The sequence below is a fragment of the Mus caroli genome, chromosome 6, assembly GCF_900094665.2.
Source record: "Mus caroli chromosome 6, CAROLI_EIJ_v1.1, whole genome shotgun sequence".
Classification (NCBI taxonomy): domain Eukaryota; kingdom Metazoa; phylum Chordata; class Mammalia; order Rodentia; family Muridae; genus Mus; species Mus caroli.
The window spans coordinates 109,929,208-109,935,207 of NC_034575.1; the positions used below are offsets into that span (position 1 = coordinate 109,929,208).

Here is a 6,000-nt window from a genome sequence, read left to right on the forward strand (position 1 = left end):
TTAGTCCATACTTCTGAACAAACACCTTATATGCCCTCAGATTAAAGATCCCAACCCTTCTCTGCCACTCATCAGTGTGTCCTAGGGAACAGGGGTCTCCCTAGAGTCTCAGGGATCATTCCATAGAACCTGGGAAGTCCCTTTCGCAATAGTTAGGACTGAACTATTTGCTTAATACATGGAGGTATCCCAACAATTTATTAGTCATTTGAAAACTACTGCTTTTTTACAAAAGTAACTGTGAATATTTTCTATGGGTAACCATTTTTTTGCTTGAGTACTGAGTTTAGTTGCTGAGTGTTCCTGTTGGGCCTCTCAGGGTCTGCAGGAGACTTGGCCTGTAGTTCATGGGCCTTTGGGGGACAATCAAGGCCTGGGTGACCACTCCCAATATCAGCTATACCTTCACTTGATATATCCTAGTGCTAAAGGCTGCCACATTTATAATAGAAGAAGTTATATGAAGGCTACTAGAACTAGACACAGATACACATGCCAAAGAGCTTCCAGCTCCCACGTGAGGAAGACATCACGTAACTGGGACCACTGGATTCATGTCCAGGTTTTAACAGACAAGAGCAGAGAGAGGAGGGAGCTTGCAGACCTTGCAAGGTTTTGACTGTTGGAGGTGATCAGCAGCAGGATACACACATAAAAATGGCAAGAGATGAAGCTAGCAATGTGGATGCGTTGGGCTCAGCTGGGGATCATCTCACACGGACTTGAAGCCATGAAGTGAGGAGTCACAGGGTAATGCTATGCAGAAGGGCTGTTAGAAAAATGGCTTTGGTGTCCAGGAAAGACATGGTCTAGAAAAGAAGGGCGAGGAAGGGTCAGAGGGGCCCTGCTCTGTCAGTGGAAACACAGGCAGCCCTTCCATTTCTCCTCATTCTGTCAGCCTAAGAGCCGACAGAGAGTTAATACCGAGCCTTCACATCCACACCTAACAAGTTGTACTTGAGAACAGGAAAAGCTTAGGTCTGGACTGGGGGATGTTGATTTTGGCACATGCTCTACCCAGGAGAGGAGGGGACTCCTTTGCATCTCCTCCTTACCCCACCCCTGCCACATCCAGCCTCTGTACCACAAGTCCTATGCAAACTGCTTGATCTTTCCAGAGAGTGGCCCCTGCCATCTTAACCCACAGGGCTCCATCCAGACGCGGCTCCCATACAGGTTCTGCTGACTCCTGCCAGACCTGTCCCTTGGAGCATCCCATTTGTCCCCATGGAAGGAGCCATTTTCATTCTTCATCCCTTTGAGTGCTTTGGTTCTGCTGTGGGGAAGCTGCCAGGTCTGTGAAGCTGTCCTGTGTTAATTCATCCTTGTGGCTGAGAATTCAACATGAAGTGGCAGCAGTTCCCCTGGAGTGATTCTGCTTCTGTTGGCTGTTCATTGGTTGTTCAGTTCATGCAGCTGAGAAAATGGGGCAGAACGATCTTGATACCCTCAGTTGTGTGCTTGCTGTGGACACTGGCCTGCCCTTGTAGAGGACAGTGGCCGAGGCATGCTGAGAGACAATTCCTGCTTATCAGCTGCTCGGCCCAGTTCTATCTGCAGGCATCCAGGTCAGACTCCTTATACTGTAGGCCCAGGCACTTAGCTCTGTCAGGGTCCCTGCAGACGGCATACGTGGGTTTAAGAAATAGGGCTGTGGCAGGCTCTTTGCATCACACCTTTCAGTTCCCACAGGCTGCAAACCAGTAACCTGGTGGTTATGTAGCAGGCAAGCCGATGGTTCTAACTGCCGTCCACCCCTTTCTGTTGTGGAATTGCAGCCAGAGGAACTGACACTGTCCCCAAAATGTAGTCAGCAAGATTCTTAGGGTAAATGTCTGTTTGCAGATCTAAATTTATTTTTAAAAGGTTATTTTAATTTTATTTTATTTTATGGGCATGGGCATTTTGCATACATGTATATCTGTGCACCACATGTGCTCAGTGCCCATGAAGGCCAAAAGAGGGCATCAGATCCCCTGGAACTGGAGTTATAAACAGTTATGAGGTTCCATGTGGGTGCTGTGAACTAAACCGGGGTCCTCTGCAAAAGCACAGAGAGCTCTTAACCTCTGAGCCATCTCTCCAGCCCCCAAGTGTGTTTTTTAATGACAGACATCAATCCTGGGCTGGGCATATAGGTCAGGGATAGAGTGCTTGCCTGGTGTGTGTAGGCCTGAGGTATAAAAAGAAGGAAGAAATATTAGTGCACTTTGGGAAGAGGGAAGAAAAGGGAGAGAGAGACAGGGAGCTAGTCAGCTTTCATCTCTGTGACAGAAACAATGCATGGGATGACGAAGGGTTTGCTCTGGCTACTGGTGTCAAGGGTTCTGTCCACAGTTGGTTGGCCCCATGCAGTTGGGCAGTAGTGGCCATGGGATGGCATGGCTGAGGTGAGCTGTTCCTTCCATGGCCAACCAGGAAACAGAGAATGAGAAAGGAAGTGGCCGAGGATAACCTACTCGAGGACATACCGCTGTGACAGCTCAGCCCACCTCCCAAAGTTTCCACAACTTCTCAAAATAGTGCCCCCAGCAGGAGACCGGGCACTCAGAACACAGCCTGTGTGGGTGCTGCGATTTCACTCTGTAACATAGAGGGAACAGGAAGGAAAATTTTTCTCTAAACCAAAGAGTCATGCCAGAACGACATAGAATTAGATCAGTCAGGCCAAAAGAAAAAACAAAATGCAAATACCAGTATTGGAAAGGAAGAAGAGAAACTTCCTATCCATGGTTTGTCTATGTAGAAAACCCTAGTGACCCACAAGAGAAAGAAATACTAGCATAAGCGTGTGGATTTGTTGAGCTCCCAGGATGCAAGATCGATCCTTAAACATCAACTTTTTTTTTCTTTTATTTTTTTTTTTTGGTTTCAAGACAGGGTTTCTCTGTGTAGCCCTGGCTGTCCTGGAACTCACTCTGTAGACCTGGCTGGCCTCAAACTCAGAAATCCGCCTGCCTCTGCCTCCCAAGTGCTGGGATTAAAGGCGTGCACCACCATGCCCGGCTATAAACATCAACTTTTTATAGATTTGCCATGAACAACCAAAAAGTGAAGGGAAAGAAACACTATTCCACAGACAGTAATGTCAGAGAGAAGGCTTTTTTTTTTTGTTTTTTTTTTGGTTTTTTTCGAGACAGGGTTTCTCTGTATAGCCCTGGCTGTCCTGGAACTCACTTTNTAGACCAGGCTGGCCTCGAACTCAGAAATCCGCCTGCCTCTGCCTCCCGAGTGCTGGGATTAAAGGCATGCGCCACCACGCCCGGCTGAGAAGGCTTTTTAAAATGAAAACTACAAGACATTGAAAGACAGAGACACCAAACACAATTATCAGGCCACCCAGCACTACGGAGGCAGAGGCAGGTGGATCTAGCAAATTCCAAGTCAGCAAAGACTGGATAGTGTGCATAGTAAGCAGTCTCAACACACACACATACACACACACACACACACTCTAGAGGGCCTTTGTATACCTACCCCAGCTCTGAATAATGACATAGAGACTTTTATTTATTTATTTATTTATTTTTGTTTTTTTCGAGACAGGGTTTCTCGGTGTAGCCCTGGCTGTCCTGGAACTCACTCCGTAGACCAGGCTGGCCTCGAACTCAGAAATCTGCCTGCCTCTGCCTCCCAAGTGCTGGGATTAAAGGCATGCGCCACCACGCCCGGCTAGACTTATATTTATTACAGTAGTTTTAGGCCTCAGACTACTCTTGTTCCCAACTAGCTCCTATAACTTATTAACCCACATATATTAACCTGTGTTCTACCGCATGGCTCATTAACTAATGAGCCTCTCCTGCCCTGCTTCTTCCTCTGCAGCTGGCGAGTGGATTCTCCTGCACCTGACCCTTCTTTCCCAGAGTTCCGTCTCTCCTCGGAAGTCTTGCCTACCCCCTCCTGCCTCACTGTAGGCCATTGGCTTTTCACTAAAAGTCAATCAGAGGGTGAGAGAGGGAATATTTACAAAATTCCCAGGTAGGAGATGATCCCATAAAAATAACAATACAAAAGTTCAATCTGCACACAGAGATCAGCATTTGAATAATGCAAAGACGATCATTACAAAGTGCACAGGGATAGTCATCCACTCCTCTCTCCCTCACTCTCCATATATGTATATGTGTGTGTGTGTGTGTGTGTGTGTGTATTCATCATCAGTTGAAGTATAACAAAATGTATTTAAAATGATGGATGCTAAGGAGATGACTTAGAAGCTGAGGGTTCCCAGAACTCCTGTGATGGGTTACAACCATCTATAACTCCAGTTCTAGCCAATGCAGTGCCCTCTTTTGCCTTCTGTGGGCACCTTCATGTAGATAGTGCGCACACATTCATGCAAGCAAACCACTCACACACAAGTAAATCTGTCTAAAATGGCATCATGTCTGAGGTTTGTTTTAAAACACCCCTGTGCCCTTTTTGAAAACGAAGAAGTACACAAGGAGATGAGACTTAGGATGTGGGGAGTCATTGAGTTCAGGACGGTTTGTTGGGCCTCCTGTCAGTTTTGTGTGTTTGAAGTTTTCCATAGGGAATGAGGTGAAATGGACCCGGTGTCTGAATCTTTCCAGCCTGCTCCAGGAGTGGGATTGGCCATCCTTGTCTCCTGAGAGCACGTGGGCTCTCACATGTGCTAAGTACCCCAGCATAGGGAATAAACATGTCTTCTTGCTTCATTTACTTGCAAATGTTCATTGTGATGAGTCCTTGATGTGGTTCCAGGCTGTGATCAATACTGGGTCCTCATCAGGACTCCTCTCCGGTCCCCTGTTGTTGCCTTGTGTGATGGAGAGCCTGCAGCTTTGGATCTGCACAGGCCCCAGCAGTCCATTTGTAAAGGCACTTTGAGGATAGTCTTTCTCCCAGCAGGGTGCCTCGGATACCTTCAGCTTAGGTAGAAACAGCTCCCTTTGGCAGCCCCTAGTGGCTGCTCAGCCTTGCCCCTCAGTCTTTGGGAGATGGCTCTTTTGAATTCACTTGGTCCTGTGTAGAGCCCATCCCTGCCTCTTCTTGTATTCAGCCTCATCAGCTGCCCTGACTGACAGTTTGCTAAGATGACAAAGCTGCAGTCACCCCTCTGAGACAGCTTCTGTCCCTTTAGTTTTAGTAGCAGCAATGGTCTGAGGCAGTAACGGGGCCACAGTGGCAACGGAGGAGAGACGGAATCTAAGGGGCAGAAAAGATACATTGAGATGTCATGGTCCTCCCTCTGGGAGATTCCTGGAGTAGCTCTGAGCACAGGGCTACTGGGAACAGGAAGGCACAGACAGGTTGGCCATACAGAAAAGACACCACAAAATGGTGGGTCAGGTTTCTAACTAGGGGAGGCATCTTTGAGGACTGGGAAAGACTTTATTGTCTTCCTTTTTTCCTTACCTTTGAACCTTGAATTGTGTGAGTCTGTTAATCCAAAATAAGTAAAGAAATAAACTAACGTTAAAGAATAAACAAGCACATTCGTTTTCCTGTTGATCCTTTCTAAAACTTTCTAAAAATGGCAAAAAGAAAAGATTCATTTTTCAGAGGTCAAGAGTAGCTTAGTTGGTAGAGAGCTGATCAGGTGGAGCATGCAGCAGACCTTCATCTTAGAAATCCGGATGTGATGGTGCACACCTGTAACCTTAGCACTCTGGAGGTGGAGGCAGGAGGATGAGGAGTTCAGATCAGCCTAAGCCAAGTTTAAGCCTCAGCAAAAGATCTTGTCGTTAAAACAAATGATTAAAAAACAAGACTTTCACAGAGAGTGATCTCCATGATCAAAATGCATATCCTCAAAGAATAAATTCAAATGTTACATTTAAAAACACCCTCGAGGACAATGAGAGTGTGATCTTAAAAGACCAGAGAGGGCTGGTGAGATGGCTCAGTGGGTAAGAGCACCCGACTGCTCTTCCAGAGGTCCAGAGTTCAAATCCCAGCAACCACATGGTGGCTCACAACCATCCGTAACGAGATCTGGCGCCCTCTTCTGGAGTGTCTGAGGACAGCTACAGT

General features: G+C 46.9%; 1 protein-coding gene across 6 annotated transcripts in view; it reads left to right on the forward strand.

The window, feature by feature from the left end:
- Atg7 (autophagy related 7) overlaps nt 1-6,000 on the forward strand; it is a 211,711-nt gene that overhangs the window by 174,673 nt on the left and 31,038 nt on the right. The gene's annotated exons all lie outside the window — the stretch shown is intronic.